Below are 16,814 nucleotides of genomic sequence, written 5' to 3'. Positions count from 1 at the left end.
AAAGAGTAGCCCCTACTCATTGCAGCTAGAGAAAGCCCACCTAGCAATGAAGACCCAGCACAGTCAAAAATAAATATTTCTTTTAAAGAACTGATTTGGGGACTTCCCTGGAGTTACAATAGATAAGAATGCTCCTGCCAATGCAGGGTACACAGGTTCTATCCCTGGTCCATGAAGATTCCACACACTGTGGAGCAACTATTCCTATGTACCAAGACTCCTGAAGCTTGCTTGCCTTAGAGCCCATACTCCCCAACAAGAGAAGCCACTACTAAGAGATGCCTGTGCACTGCAATGAAGAGTTGTCTCCACTGGTGCAACTAAAGAAAGCCTGTGTGCAGCAATGAAGAACTAGTGCAGCCAAAAATTAAATAAGTCAGTTATTTTAAAAAAGAAAATGAGGCTCAAATTAAAAAATGATTTTGAAGATAATTTAAAAGGGTAATTTCCTCTTTAAAAAATATTTAGAATAATAAAATTTTAGAGCAGGAAGGATTGCAATTGTACTTTTTAAAGTAGACTTTATATTTTAATGAAGTTTTCTGTTCTAAGTAAAACTGAGCACAAGGTAAGAGAGTTTCCATTTAAATCCTGCCCCCACCGCAGATGGGGCTTCCCTCATAGCTCAGTCGGTAAAGAATCTGCCTGCAATGCAGTAGAACCAGGTTCAATTCCTGGGTCAAGAAGAGCCTCTGGAAGAGGAAATGGCAACCCACTCCAGCATTCTTGCCTGGAGAATCCCATGGACAGAAGAGCCTGGCAGACTACAGTCCATGGGGTTGAAAGAGTGGGAAATGACCTAGAGACTAAACCACCACCACCCACCACATGTACAGCCTCCCCAACTATCAACATTTCCCACTGGATTGGTATGTTTGTTATAATTGATGAACCTACATTGAGACATCATTATCACCCAAAGTAGATAGTTTATATTGGTGTTATGCATTCTATGAGTTTTGGAAAATGTATAACATCTGGGGCTTCACTTGTGGCACTAATGGTAAAGAACCTACCTGCCAGTGCGAGATATAAAGACATTCCATCCCTGGGTTGGGAAGATCTCCTGGAGGAGGTCATGGAAACTCACTCCAGTATTCTTGCCTGGAGAATCCCATGGACAGAGGAGCCTGGTGTAGTCCATAGGGTCACAAAGTGTCAGACACAACTGAAGCGACTTAGAATGCATGCATACATAGTAAGATGAATTCACCATTGCAGCATCAGAGTATTTTCATTGCCCAAAAAATCCTCTTCACTCTGCCTGTTTATCCCTCTTCCACTTCAATCCCTGGGAAAAACTGATTTTTGCACTGTTCTCAGAATTTGCCTTTTCCAAAATGTTATAGAGTTGGACTCAGATTGGTTCTTTATCTCAATAATAAACACTAAGGTTTCCTCCAAAGTGTTTTTGTTGTTTGAGAGCATTCCAATTTATTGATTCTTTCACATACTGATGGAAATCTTTGCAGCTTCCAAGTTCTAGCAATGATACATAAAGATGCTACAAGCTTCCATGTGCATGTTTTTTGTGCAGACATAATGTTTCAATTCATTTGGATAGATACAAGAAAGTGAGAGTGCTGTTCATTCCCTGAATGGGCCACCAAAAAAGCAAAAACAAACAAACAAACAAAAACAAACAAACAAGTGAGAGTGCTGGATTTTAGGATAACAGTATGTACTAAAATTATTTTTTTCTTGACAATCTCCCCTGTTAGACAAATATTGTCCCATAAAGGACAGGAACGGTGTCTCCATCACCCTGTGGTCATATAACTCTCCTGGAGCTTGACATGGCAGTAAACAATTATGACTAATGGTCCATGGAAAACTTTATCATCAATTTATAATCAAATTTTATTTTTTACTAAAATGCCAATTTGGGGAAAATCAATGTTATATTATCGGCTGCCAATAATATAAATATGTAGGATATAGAAGAAACAGCACTTGTGGTCAATACATATATCCATGTAAAGTATCTATGAAAGAAACTTTGTTTTCCATGGTTTGGTTGGTTTTGCCTAAGTAATTCGCAGTGTAAAATATTCTGGTAATACAAATAGAAGGGGCATCTCATCTAAAGTTCCTCTTCCTATGTGTGTGTATGTATATTCATATATTATCATGCCATGAAAAGTAGGATATCTTACCGTATTCCAGAAAATTGAGTCATAAAATCAATAGAAGTCCTTTCGACATCATAAAGTAAATTATTTAAATTTAGGTAAATTATTTTAAGAAAATTATTTTTTTATATATTTTTAAGAAAAATTATATATTTTTATATATATTTTTAAGAAAAATTATATATTTTTATATATATTTTTAAGAAAAAAATTTTAAGAAAATTATTTAAATTAGGTAATACAAAGAGCAATACACACTGCTATGTTTTAAAATAAAATGTCTCTCCATGAAAAATAAAAATGAATCAATTAATTTAAAAAATTAAATGATGACCCTACCACAATAGAAATTTAGCCTTGTTTTAACTATGAATCAAAAAGAATTAATTATTCATCTACATGATATAGCTGCCAATAAAAAAAGAAAAAGAAAGACAAAAATAAAGCTTTTCTCTTCCTCTCAAAGAATTATTGCTCTTTGTATTATCTGAAACATGATTATTTTTCAAGAAGGCTATAAGGCCTCTACATTACTGGAGCATCTCACCTTTTTTTAGTGTCTGGACAAAAGAAGTGAGAGTCAAATGCATTGGGCTTCTGTGACTGTCTTAAAGAGTGAGAGGTTGTGAGTTCCAAAAGAGGGAGATCTAAGATTTAGGACTAATAGCAGTGCTTTCAGGCAAGGCATTTGAAGGGTCTCTACAAATTTTGCCAATTATTTCTTAATAACGCTGTTAGTGTATTCAACTAAAGCAGAAAGCACAGTGAATATATTGTAAAATATGCACTTGTTGAAGAACCTGACCAGTGAAATGAGTTCCTCTATCCCTTTGATATCTGAAAGGAGCTCTCTGGGTTGGGATAATTTTTTCCAAAAGAAGCAGTGCATGTGTGCTAAGTTGCTTCAGTTGTGTCCAACTCTTTGAGACCGTAAGGACTGTAGCCTGCCAGGCTCCTCTGTCCATGGGATTTTCCAGGAAAGAATACCAGAGGGGTAGCCCTTTCCTTCTCCAGGGGATTTTCACAACCCAGGGATCGAACCCACATCTCCTGTGGCTCCTGCATTGCAGGTGGATTCTTTAGCACTGAGCCACCTGGCAAGGTGTGAAAATATACAGACTATCACTAAAACATTTTTATATCCATGAGGTAGAGGAAGTAGTGTAAAATTCATTTGCCAGGCTTCAAGTGGTCCATTAGGCCATTCACAATATTTGGGAGCTTTATAAACAGGTTTCCTTGGATTGTATTTTGGAGAAGTGGCACAAATTAGACAATGAAACTTTTGCAGCCTTACTAAATGTTCTTCCACCAATACTGAACCATGAATGCTATCATTTCATCTGTAGACCAATGGTTTCATGGATGTTCAGTGGTGAGGAGTGGGAATTATAGAGTCTTCAGTTAAGACTGGGTGTTTTGGTCTAAACCAGAATTTTCTTTTCTTCTGAAAAAAATAATTGTTGAATTTCAAATTTTGGTTTTCCTTTTCAGAAGTGAAATAATAGGCTTCTCTTGCCAGATTTCCTAAATTATCATTTGGTTAAATATCCCTTTGTATTACAACAGAGGATAGGCTATTGTGATTCCTCTGTTAAGGACAGTCTTCCTTGTGGAAATATCAGCAATGCATTGTCCCTTAGCTTCCAGAGAATCCAGGTTAAAGTGCCCTAGGGAATCTTAATGGCAAATATTACTAAAGCATTGCACATAATAATTTCTGAACATCGGGAACACGTGTATACCTGTGGCGGATTCATGTTGATGTATGGCAAAACCAATACAATATTGTAAAGTAATTAACCTCCAATTAAAATAAATAAATTTATATTTAAAAAAAAATTTCTGAACATCAGTTCAGTTCAGTTGCTCAGTCGTGTCTGACTGTTTGTGTACACCATGGACTGCAGCACCCCAGCATTTCGCATGATGCACTCTGCATATAAGTTAAATAAGCAGGGTGACAACAGCCTTGACATACTCCTTTCCCAATTTGGAACCAATCTGTTGTTCCATGTCCAGTTCTAACTGTTGCTTCTTGACCTGCATATAGATTTCTCAGGAGGCAGGTCAGGTGGTCTGGTATTCCCATCTCTTTAAGAATTTTCCACAGTTTATTGTGATCCACACAGTCAAAGGCTTTGGCATAGTCGATAAAACAGAAGCAGATTTTTTTCTGGAACTCTCTTGCTTTTTCGATGGTCCAGTGGATGTTGGCAATTTGATCTCTGATTCTTCTGTCTTTTCTAAATCCAGCTTGAACATCTGAAAATTCACGGTTCATGTACTATTGATGTCTGGCTTGGAGAATTTTGAGCATTACTTTGCTAGCATGTGAGACGGGTGCAATTGTGTGGTAGTTTGAATATTCTTTGGCATTGCCTTTCTTTGGGATCAGAATGAAAATTGACTTTTTCCAGTCCTGTGGCCACTGCCAAGTTTTCCAAATTTGCTGGCATATTGACTGCAGCACTTTCACAGCATCATCTTTTAGGAGTTGAAATAGCTCAACTGGAATTCCATCACCTCCACTAGCTTTGCTCGTAGTGATGCTCCCTAAGGCCCACTTGGCTTTGCATTCCAGGTTGTCTGGCTTTAGGTGAGTGATCACAAGATCATGGTTATCTGGGTCATGAAGATCTTTTCTCTATAGTTCTTCTGTGTATCCTTGCCACCTCTTCTTAATATCTTCTGCTTCTGTTAAGCCCATATCATTTCTGTCCTTTATTGTGCCCATCTTTGCATGAAATATTCCCTTGGTGTCTCTAATTTTCTTGAAGAAATTTCTAGTCTTTCCCATTCTATTGTTTCCCTCTATTTCTTTGCACTGATCACTGAGGAAGACTTTCTTATCTCTCCTTGCTATTCTTTGGAACTTTGCATTCAGATGGGTATATCTTTCCTTTCCTCCTTTGCCTTTAGCTTCTCTTCTTTTCTCTATTTGTAAGGCCTCCTCAGACAATCATTTTGGCTTTTTGCATTTCTTTTTCTTGGGGATGGTTTTGATCACTGCCTCCTGTACAATGCCATGAACCTCCATTCATAGTTCTTCAGGCACTCTGTCTATCAGATCTAATCCCTTGAATCTGTTTGTCACTTCCACTGTATAATGGTAAGGGATTTGATTTAGGTCATACCTGAAATGGCCTGGTAGTTTTTCCTACTTTCTTTGGTTTAAATCTGAATTTGGCAATAAGGAATTCATGATCTGAGCCACAGTCAGCTTCCAGTCTTCTTTTTGCTAATCATATAGAGCTTCTCCATCTTTGGCTGCAAAGAATATAATCAGTCTGATTTTGGTATTGACCATCTGGTGATGTCCATGTGTAGAGTCATCTCTTGTGTTGTTGGAAGAGGGTGTTTTTTATGACCAGTGTGTTCTTTTGGCAAAACTCTGTTAGCCTTTGACCTGCTTCCTTTTGTATTCCAAGGCCAAATTTGCATGTTACTCTGGGTATCTCTTGATTTCCTATTTTGGTATTCCAGTTCCCTATAATGAAAAGGGCATCTTTTGGGGGTGTTAATTCTAGAAGGTCTTGTAGGTCTTCATAGAACCGTTTGAACATAGCTTCTTCAGCATTGTTGGTTGGGCATAGACTTGGATTACTGTGATATTGAACAGTTTGCCTTGGAAACAAGCAGAGATTATTCTGTCGTTTTGGGGACTGCATCCAAGCACTGCTTTTCAGCCTCTTTTGTTGCCTCTGATGGCTACTCCATTTCTTCTAAGGGATCCTTGCCCACAGTAGTAGATATAATGGTCATCTGAGTTAAATTCACCCATTCCAGTCCATTTTAGTTCACTGATTCCTAAAATATTGACATTCACTCTTGTCATTTCCTTTTGACCACTTCCAATTTGCCTTGATTCATGAACCTAACATTCTAGGTTCCTATGCAAGATTTCTCTTTACAGCATCAAACTTTACTTCCATCATCAGTCACATCCACAACTTGGTGTTGCTTTTGCTTTGGCTCTGTCTCTTCTTTCTTTCTGGAGTTATTTCTCCACCCATCTCCAGTAGCATATTGGGCACCTACTGATGTGGGGAGTTCGTATTTCAGTGTCCTATCTTTTTGCCTTTTCATATTGTTCATGGGGTCCTCAAGGCAAGAATACTGAAGTGGTTTGCCATTCCCTTCTCCGGTGGACCAGGTTTTGTCAGAACTCTCCATCATGACCCATCTGTCTTGGGTGGCCCTACATGGAAAGTGAAGTCGCTCAGTCGTGTCCGACTCTTTGTGACCCCATAGACTGTAGCCTATCAGGCTCCTCCATCCATGGGATTTTCCAGGCAAGACTGCCTGGGAAAAAAAAAAAAAGAGTGGATTGCCATTTCCATCTCCAGGGGATCTTCCTGACCCAGGAATATGAACCCGGGTCTCCCGCATTGCAGGCAGACGCTTTACCGTCTGAGCCACCAGGGAAGCCCTTATGGCATGGCATTTAATTTTATGTCTGCTGTAAATAATGAAAACATATTGTTTTCACAACATTCCAAAATCCTAAGCTTCTCTAAAATCATAACTCTTGGTATTGTTTCGTTGCTCAGTCATGTCTGACTCTTTGCAACTCCAAGGACTGTAGCTTGCCAGGTTCCTCTGTCCATGGGATTTCCCAGGCAAGAATACTAGAGTGGATTGCCATTTCCTCCTCCAGGGGATCTTCCCAAACCTGAGATCTAACCCGCATATCTTATGTCTCTTTGTTGCCTGGTGGATTTTTTACCACTAGAGCCACCTGGGAAGCCCCAAATCATAACTACTATCAGTATAAATACTGGCTGTTTTCTTTTGGCTTAAGATTAACCTGTGTAACAGTGTATAATTCAGCTTGTTTGACTAAATTAGCTATGGACAATGATGCATAGCCTCAACAATATCAAATGAGTTGTAACAACATTCCTAGTACAATACTGTTGCCATCAAATCAGAACCATTCAGTGAACCATGAGAAAACCCAGAGTAGTTTCTTGTAGACCTCCATGAGGAGTCAGAAGTTTATCTGTCATGGTTACACAGCTGTAGGGATTTCCTCAGTGACAGGGGGGAGAAGAGTAGGAGGGTTAGGTTACTACAGCTTGAGAGTTGTGTAAGGATTGGCATCAGAGAGACTTCATGGGAGGTGAAGTGGCTGATTGAGGAATGGCAACTCTGGAAAGCTTCTACTGTGTGAGGTACAAAAATGGTTAAATGGGATCCCACAATGATTTTCTCTGTGGTCCTAACCAAAAGGTCAATGTTATAATGGCTCTAAGGCCAGATACCTTGTGCCACAGGGTCCCATTGCTAACTATAGTACCCTAGGCATCATGGTGATTTCATGTTTGGGGGTGAGTACCCCAAGGTCATTTTCTTTATTTCATATAGAGGAATTTTTAAATGAATCCAAATATTGGGATATCCAGGACCAGATGGATTCATCAAAATTTCCTTGAAGGCCTTAAAAGCTATGTTCCTGTTTTCCCATGAAATTGGGATGGAATTATTATTCTTTGTAAAACATACAAATATCTGGCCATAACAGAGTAATTGAGAATTCAGTTTCAACAATAACCAAGTAGCTCAACCAAACCTCAAATTGGTACTTAGGTGTTTTGTTTTGTTTTATTTTTTAATTTTGGTAAGGGTGGTGGGACACCATGAATGTTGACAAGATCTAGGTAGCCCTCTTGCTTTTATATCAGATACTCTAATTATTGAAACTGGGATTGGGTACACTGCAATTTTTTTGGCTATTTTATGTCCCTTTAATATTAAAAATTTTAGCAAATGGATACTTCTTCCTGTGAGGTGTTTTGAGGAGAGTAAGGAACAGAGTCATCCCCATATTGTTACAATATAGCATTCCTAGGGAACTTTATGTCATTGAGGTCAGTCTTCAGGATTTGTGACAAATAAGGACATTCATTAGAACCTGAGACTTTGCTGTCCAAGTGTATTGTTGTCTGTGTCAGGTGAAGGCAAACAGGTATTGACCAACCACATTGACTGGAATAGAAAAGAATGTATTGCATAAATCCTTTACAGTAAAGACTTTATTCCCAGTGTGAATGGATATCAGTAGTGTTGGGGAGGTAAGAAAGGCAGTGTTTTGAGGGATAACAATGTGTTTAGAAAAATCCAAGAAAAACCTCCTTCTTTTGTCCTTAGTTTTCTCACTAGCAAACAGAAATACTACAAGGAAGGTGCAAGAGATGATGCCTAGAGAGTTGTAATCAATAATGGATGTTAAAATTTGAAGGGTTCCTTACGTATTGGGTATTGGACTAATTCTGGAAAGAGGTTTGAAGGTATCTGTTTTAATTTTCTTGAATATGTGCTATGCATTGTGCCAAAATCAGTTGGAGATTTTGCCTTTAAGAAAGGATGTATTAATAACTGATTCACTGGGGACAAATGAGCAGTGTTTCCAGAAGCAGTTCCAGTACTGGTAGAGACTGAGTAATTTAAAAGATGTCAAAGGGTCACTTAATTCATCTGGTTGGCTGCTTTGATGACTGCTGTTAAATTCTAGCTTTTTTATTCCTTTTGGGAGAAAGAAATGCAGGCATGATCCTTCTCTAAAATCTTGACCTCATAAAAAGAAAGTGGTAGAAGAACTGAGGAGTGTGTATCTCTCAAAGGGCCTAACCAAGAGGATATTGTTTCAGTGACTGGAACCTCTTTAGGTTTATCAGAGATCTCCACTATTCAAACTGTTTTAGTACCAGGGTGGGAATTCTGTAGTGGGGTTGAGCACTGATGTGTGGCCCCTTTGTGAGTTAGGACAACAAGAGATTCATTACAAGAAATGTTCTCAGAAGCTGAGACTTGGTAGATGAAGTCGACCTGGGGAACATGAGGATAGACCTCTGAAGACTCATGCTGCCTGATGAAAAAGCTCAGAAGATGAGGAAGAAGAAAGAAACGGAGTCAGGAATGGCTTTTTCTCAGGCACAGTTGACCTTCAAGGATGTGTTCATAGATTTCACTCCTGAGGAGTGGGAATGCCTGAACCCTGCTCAGAGGACCTTGTACAGGGACATGATGGTGGAGACCCTCAGGAACCTGTTTTCTGTGGGGAATTCCCTGACAGTCCAGTGAATATGATTCAGCACATATCTGAGATATGTCTCATATATGTATGATCAAGAAATTACAGGCAAAAGGAAACAGTGATGAAGGAGAAGTTTTTCAAAAAGTGATGTATGAAAGAGCCAAAACCCATGAAATCAAGGATTATTTCCTCAGGGAAACCCAGGAAAGCATGCATGATTCTGAGTGTTGATGGACAGATGATGAAAGAAATAATAAAGGAATGTCTATAACCCATAACAAAAATCTCACTGATGGACGAGATCATCATAGTGGAAGTGATACAGAAAATAAGCCTCTTGAAAGGCATGGATCAAGCTTTCATGATGAATTGCACATACTTCAATCTGAAGGGACAATTTTTGAATATAGTCAAGTTGTGATGAATATCAACAGTAGTGCCTCAGGTTTATCACCTCAGAGAACTCCTAGTGTCTGTAAAGGCATTTCTCGTAAACATGAGAGTGTTCTTATGCATCCATCAGAACTGGCACCAGACCAGGAAGCACACAAGAAAAAACCTTACAAATGTAATGAGTGTGACATAACCTTTCTTCAGGACTCGGAACTCACTAGATGTCAAAGAAGCCATACAGGAAGGAAAACATATAAAGGTAATGTATCTGGCAAGGCCTTTAATGCTAATGGGACCCATGAAGTTCATCGGAGAAAACATGCCGGAGAGAAACCATATAAATGTGATGTATGTGATCACTGCTTTAAAAAAAAATACAACCTTTCAAATTCATCAGAGAACTTGTACTAGAGAGAAGCCATGTAAATGTGATGTGTGTGGAAAGGCCTTTAGTTGAAATGGAAACTGTTCAGTTCATCAGAGAATTCACACTGGAAACAAACCACATAAATGTGATGTATGTTGCCGATGCTTTGCTCAAAACACACAGCTTGGAATTCATCAGAGAATTCATACTGGAGAGAAACTTTACAAATGTAACAATTGTGACAAATATTTTCAAGCACAGCAATCCTTAATTTGCCATCAGGAAATTCATAAAGGAGAGAAAGCATATAAATGTGATATATGTGGCCGGTGCTTTATTCAAAGTGACTACCTTAGAAAACATCAGATAATTCATACTGGAGAGGAATGTTACAAATATAACAATTGTGAGAAACATTTTAGTGTAAATATAATGAGTGTGACAAAACCTTTAGTCAGAGTTCAGGCCTTATAATTCATCAGAGAATTCAGACTGTATAGAAACCATACAAGTGAAATGAATGTGGCAAAGTTTCTAGTGAATGTTCAACCTTAGCAGACCATTAGGCAGTTCATACAGGAGAGAAACCACATATGGCGAAGTCTTCAGTCATAAGGAATGACTCTGAAGCAAAGTCTTCAGTCAAGGAATGACTTTGCAGATCATCTGAGAATCCATACTGTAGTGAATGCAATAAAGTATATAAACTTTAACCCTCAGAAAAGTCAAACTTCAGGAAAACCACACAAATGTGGTAGATGTGGCAAAGCTTTGATTCTGTGCTCAGACCTAACTAACCATCAGGAAATTCATTCTGAATTGAAATCTTACATAGTGAACGTGGTAAGTGTTTTACAAAACATGAGAAAATTCATACTGGAGAGAAGCCATGAGTCTAGAGCACAGTCAGTCCCTCCAGTCTTAAGATTAAGATTGGATGGAATCGTATAACTACGTGTGTGGCCAGGGCTTCAATAATGGGTGTCATCATTCACATCATCAGAGAATTCATAATACAGAGACGCCTTACAAATATAAGAGTGTGGCAAATCCTTCAGATGGCATTCAGGCCTAAAAAGACACCAGGTCATCCATATTCAAGAACCCTTCCAAATGTAATCAGTGTGGCCAGCTTTTGTCAGGTGTTTACACCTTAGGCTTCTTGAGAATACTCACGCTGAATTGAAACTACAACATTGTAATGAGTGCATCAGGGTTTTTAGACAACAATCGGAAGTCAGGATTCAGTAAAGAAGTCATTCTGGAGAGAAAGCTTACAAGTGACGTGAGTGTGTAAACCTTTACTTAGGGCTCACATCTCACCGACCATCAGATGATCCATACTAGAGAGAACCTTGCCAGTGTACAGAATGTGGCAAGGCTTTTAGGTACCGCTTCAGACTCAGGCTTCACCAAATACTTTATGCTTAGAAATGCAATGACTATGGCAGTTTTCACAATTACTGCTCACTCTTTAGGTGTGTAAGAATATACATCCTGGAGTTAAAACATACAAATATAATTTTTGTGGAAAGGATTTTCCCCAAACATCAAAGTTGGGGAACATTCTGGAGCAATGCTTTATAAATGCAAGGAGAGTGGGAAAGTTTCAGCTTGAGTTGAAGTATTAGACAACAAGAGTCCATAGTGAAGAGGAGTCTTGGAAATGGATGGAGAAGTGCTTTCTGGAAGCTTCTGAGTGCACTAGACTTCAGAATATATGTCTTTCAGAGACACCACACAAAAGCAATGAGCACAGAGAAGCTTTAACCCAAGATCAAAACTGTGCAACATGAAAGGATTTATGTGGAGAGCAAACTTGCACAGTTAATGAATATTGGACAGTTTTTTTATATCAAATATTCACATCTTGGGCATAATGAGGTGATTCATGCAGGCCAGAAACTGTACAAATATACCGAATGTGGAAACACATTAAAGAAAACCATATTTCCTCAAGATTCCCCCCAAAATTCATATTGGGCAGAATCCTTACAATTATAATGAATTTGGTAAAATTTTGGGACAGTTCTTACCATAGATCACAAAAGATAATTCATAGAAATAAATAAATCTTTAGTTCTCCAACATTCATCTATGGTATTACTGCAGAATAATTATGTTAAGTGTATTGAAACTTAATGACATGAGTGAAAATGACCCATTATTTTTAGTGTGTATTTAATTACATGAGTTTTCTTGAGAAGGTGACATTATTATTCATTTTATGACATTTCCACAAAGTTTGAAAACTTTTATAGCTTTGTTACAGACTTTCTTTATGGTCTCTGCAAAGAAATCATGTAGAGGGGCTGACTTCATTAGGTGTGGTTCATTTATATCCATCTTTCATGGGTAAACAGGGACACTAAAATATCAAGTTCAATGGTGTGTGAATTAGGATCAGCAAGGGACAGAGAACCATGTAAAACCACGACATATGTATGCTCACTATGTTCAGGGTGCCCTTCCATACATAGGCCGCCAGGGTTATAGGACTGAATGCTGTTACCATCAAACCGTGAAAAGAGCAGGCTGGACATTAAGGGACTTAGGCTTTTCATGGGAGGTGAGTTGACAGGTTACTGGGGACTGCTTATGTGGGAGAAATTGTACCATGGAAATGCTGGTTATTTTCTCCCTTGACTGGCAATTGCTGTTGCATATAAATGATTAATGGAAACTTAGTTTTGAAAATTGAAGAGAGCAATTTTCTTAAAGAAAATTTAACCAAACAAACAGAAAAGTATGTGCATGTTTGTGATACATAATTAATTGCTGGTGTTTATGAGTGCAACTATTTCATTCAAAATGTATCCTAAGTCTTGTGCTCTGATAAAATTTTAATTATTTTTTCCATTAAAAAAAAAAAAAAGAAATGTTCTCCAGGCTGATTAAGTTGGTGGACTGGAAAAAGCCCCTGTAGTTCCTCAGAGTCCCACTATTAGAAGCAGGAGGACATTGGTAAGTTTTGTTAGAAGGCTGAAATTGCCAGAAGCACTGAAATTGGTAACAATCTCTTTTCCAATGTCTTGACTCTTTGCAATAATAGCAGAAACTAGGAGGAGTTTCTTTGCAATAATAGCAGAAAACTAGGAGGGGTTTGGGTTTATGTAGGCGACTTAGCAGCAGCAGCAGCAGCAGGAACCTTCGTTTGCTGGAGTTGAGGATTAAGAATTTTGTTGGTCTTCCTTTCAGTTGAGGCATCTAGAGTGAGAGAGAGTGGGTAATCAGGTACATCTGGAGTGGACAGTTTCTCTTTCTGTTCTGGCCCTTTTCCCAGAGAAAAAAGCCCCATTTCAGATCAATAATAAATATATGGTTAGTATCTATCCAGTTAGTATCAGCATCTGAAGGAAGATCTGACTTTTCTTTAAAAATTATCTTAGTTGACAGTTATGGTCATGGACAGGGACATCAGATTTTTGTGAGTAATAGTAAATTTGGTTCCAACCCACAGGCTTTGGAAAAGTCATAGGAATTACACTGTGAATTTCCCCAGTGATTGCCTGAGCCTAATAGAGGATGAGATGGCTGGACGGCATCACCGACTCAATGGACATGAGTTTGGGTGAACTCCGGGAGTTGGTGATGGACAGAGAGGCCTGGCGTGCTGCAATTCACGGGGTCATAAAGACTCAGACACGACTGAATGACTGAACTGAACTGAACTGAACTGAATAATATAAGTTAGTAACCTAGTCTTTTGATTGTAGTTCTAGACCTTCCAGGATGTTTGCGTTAGTGGTTTTCATCCAGTGGCTGGCCTGGTCTTCCCTGACAAGTATAGAAGCTGGATAATATAAGTCAGAGAAACCAGATTGATAAGTTTGAATAATTATATTAAATTCCCCAGTGCATCTGTTAGAATCTTCGGTTACTTTGGAAAGTCTTAGACCATGGGTACAGTTTAGCTTGACTCCTGGAAGCATAAGGGTTCAGCCTCTGGATTCTTTGAAATCTTCATTTTAAACGGCAGGCTTGGATAAATTCAGTGGAAGTGGGAGTGGGAAGAATTTCAGATAAGAATTGAAGTTTCGGAAGTGAGTCAGGGAAAACTGAAGATGTATAGAGGAGGTTTAGGCAACACAGAAAAGAAGATGGTGACAGAGATGGATCCTGAGACAAAGAAGCCCGGGGAATAGAGCCTGAGGCTTCAGAAACCATTTATTTTTCTTTAATTGTGAGTTTCTCTCAGGTATCTTAAAATTTTACTTTGCAGAGAGGCAAGTTTGGAATTTTCAAAATATCAACCTAAATAGGTGTTCCATTCTGTTTTAGAAATTTTAGAACTATGATAGTCCAACTTAATTTTAAGAAAATAATTTTAGGGTATTTGGAAAGTTCCCCATAATGGCTGCTGCCTTTGGTTAGATTGGTCCATTTAGTTGGAAATGTTGATGTGAAAGGTGGTGGTCATTAAACATTAAATTGCCTAGAGTATCTGTGGAGGTTATTTAGATAACTGTGATCCCATTACTCAGATTTTTTTTTCCAGAGTAAGAGAATAATTTTGAAACAGCTCAAATAGGCAAAACAGCTCACAACTCCAAAAGCTTAAATACTTTAAATAACCGAAGACTTAAGTGCAATCAGTTCTAAGGGAACAACTTGTCGTGGAGTAAGCCCGGTTGTCATAGACCAGTCCCTATTCTAAAGGGATGTACCTAAGGCTGAACAAGCACAGTTCAATGAAACAGCCCCTGCTCCCAGTGGAATGGGTCAAAGCCTAGCTTTTCTAGTGAGTCTGTTTGATTTCAAGATCAGATCAATGTGCCAATCAACTCCCATACAGAATTAGACATCATCTTAAAATAGGAACATGCCAGTTTCAAAACACAAAAAGGTCAGAAGCTAGAGTCCAAGAGAAAGACAAATCCTCCAACTCTAGAGTTTGTGAGAAAAGCAGAGTAACAGTGGGCTTAATGTGGGTACCTCACCAGTTTACCCAGAAGCTCTGGATTGGTCAAAGGTCTTCTCTGAATTCTTTACCAGCCACCAAAATATGAACTGAAAAATGAATCGGTTGCCAGTCGTTTCTTCAGCAAAAGTAGTTTTATTCAGTATCAGCAAAGAAGTGCAATGTAAAGTCTGCAACCAGACCAGTTATGAGCAACATCTTCACACAGAAAGTAAGGGAGAAGTCTTTCACAGAAGGGAGATGGAAGCTGGTAAAGCTATAATAAGTAAATCCATGGTTTTTCATTGCCTGTGTTGTTGCCAGGAAAGAGAAATTGTCTTTTTTTCCCCTTCTATTGGGCTCTGCTATCCTCTCAGGGCATGAGGGCTCCCCCTTCTGGTCTCTTGCTTTCGGTTCAGTTCAGTCGCTCAGTCGTATCCGACTCTTTTTGACCCCGTGGATTGCAGCAGACAGGCCTCCCTGTCCATTACCAACTCCCAGAATTTACTCAAACTCATGTCTGTTGAGTCGGTGATGCCATCCAACCATCTCATCCTCTGTTGTCCCCTTCTCTTCCTGCCTTCAATCTTTCCCAGCATCAGAGTCTTTTCAAATGAGTCAGTTCTTTGCAGCAGGTGGCCAAAGTATTGGAGTTTCAGCTTCAACATCAGTCCCTCCAATGAACACCCAGGACTGATCTCCTTTAGGATGGACGGGTTGGATCTCCTCGCAGTCCAAGGGACTCTTGAGAGTCTTCTCCAACACCACAGTTCAAAAGCATCAATTCTTCGGCTCTCAGCTTTCTTTATAGTCCAACTCTCACATCTATACTGACTACTGGGAAAACTATAGCCTTGACTAGATGGAGATATGTTAACAAAGTAATGTCTCTGCTTTTTAATATGTTGTCTAGGTTTGTCATAACTTTTCTTCCAAGGAGCAAGCGTCTTTTAATTTCATGGCTGCAGTCACCATCTGCAGTGATTTTGGAGCCCCCAAAATTAAAAATCCACCACTGTTTCCACTGTTTCCCCATCTATTTGCCATGAAGTGATGGGACTGGATGCCATAATCTTAGTTTTCTGAATGTTGCATTTTAAGCTGACTTTTTCATTCTCCTCTTTCACTTTCATCAAGAGGCTCTTTAGTTCTTCACTTTCTGCCATAAGGGTGGTGTCATTTGCATATCTGAGGTCTCTTGCTTTAGATCCAGCCTGAAAATAGTGCAGCTTTCCCCTGAATATTGCTAGGTGCTGGAAACTCCAAAGGCACCACCAGGGCAGTAACTGGTGTTAGTCCTCTCCAGGGCAGTAATTAGGGTATGCAGTTCATCTCATGCAGACCTCCCAGCATCCACAAGTTTATTCACGGAAGAACTCCGTGTGCTACATGTATCTCTTTTGGCTGCTCGGAAACTGCAGGTAAATATGCTACGGGTCAACTTTAAAACTGGGGCCTATCATTTTGTCCTCTTTATGCCCTAGCCCTGCAATTAGCCATAGTTCCGAAGATCCCTAGTACCTTTTAGTAAAGAAACTATTTAGTGAACAAGTTGTGGGTCGTTGGTTTGCTACTGGGGTGTCATGGCTTTTAGGCTCTTTTGGCAGACACAGCCCCATCAGTGCACTCGCATATATATTTGAAGGTCTCTGTGTGTGCGAAAATCTTAAATTCCAATCCAACATCACCGATTTGGAGAAAACTGACTTACATTACTGACAATACATTTATGAAGTTCGTCAATCTTTAAGAGAAACAAAGTAATTTCAGAACTACAAGTCCATAACACCTTTAAAAACAAACCTACTAATGAAAATAACAATATATTTGTTTACAACTATTTTTTTGTTATTAGCCTGAGAATGTATGGTCAAATACTGAGTGCAAAAGTTGCTTGGAGAGCTGGCTTCACCATCAGTGTGGTTTAGTATCTATTTGAAATACAGCTAGACTCACTCTGTTTCTGTATTTATTCCACATTGG

The sequence above is a fragment of the Bos grunniens genome, chromosome 28 (genome assembly GCF_055505025.1).
Source record: "Bos grunniens cultivar Pamir isolate PY7600 chromosome 28, Bosgru_T2T1.0, whole genome shotgun sequence".
Lineage (NCBI taxonomy): Eukaryota > Metazoa > Chordata > Mammalia > Artiodactyla > Bovidae > Bos > Bos grunniens.
Note: the sequence above shows the minus strand (reverse complement) of the source record.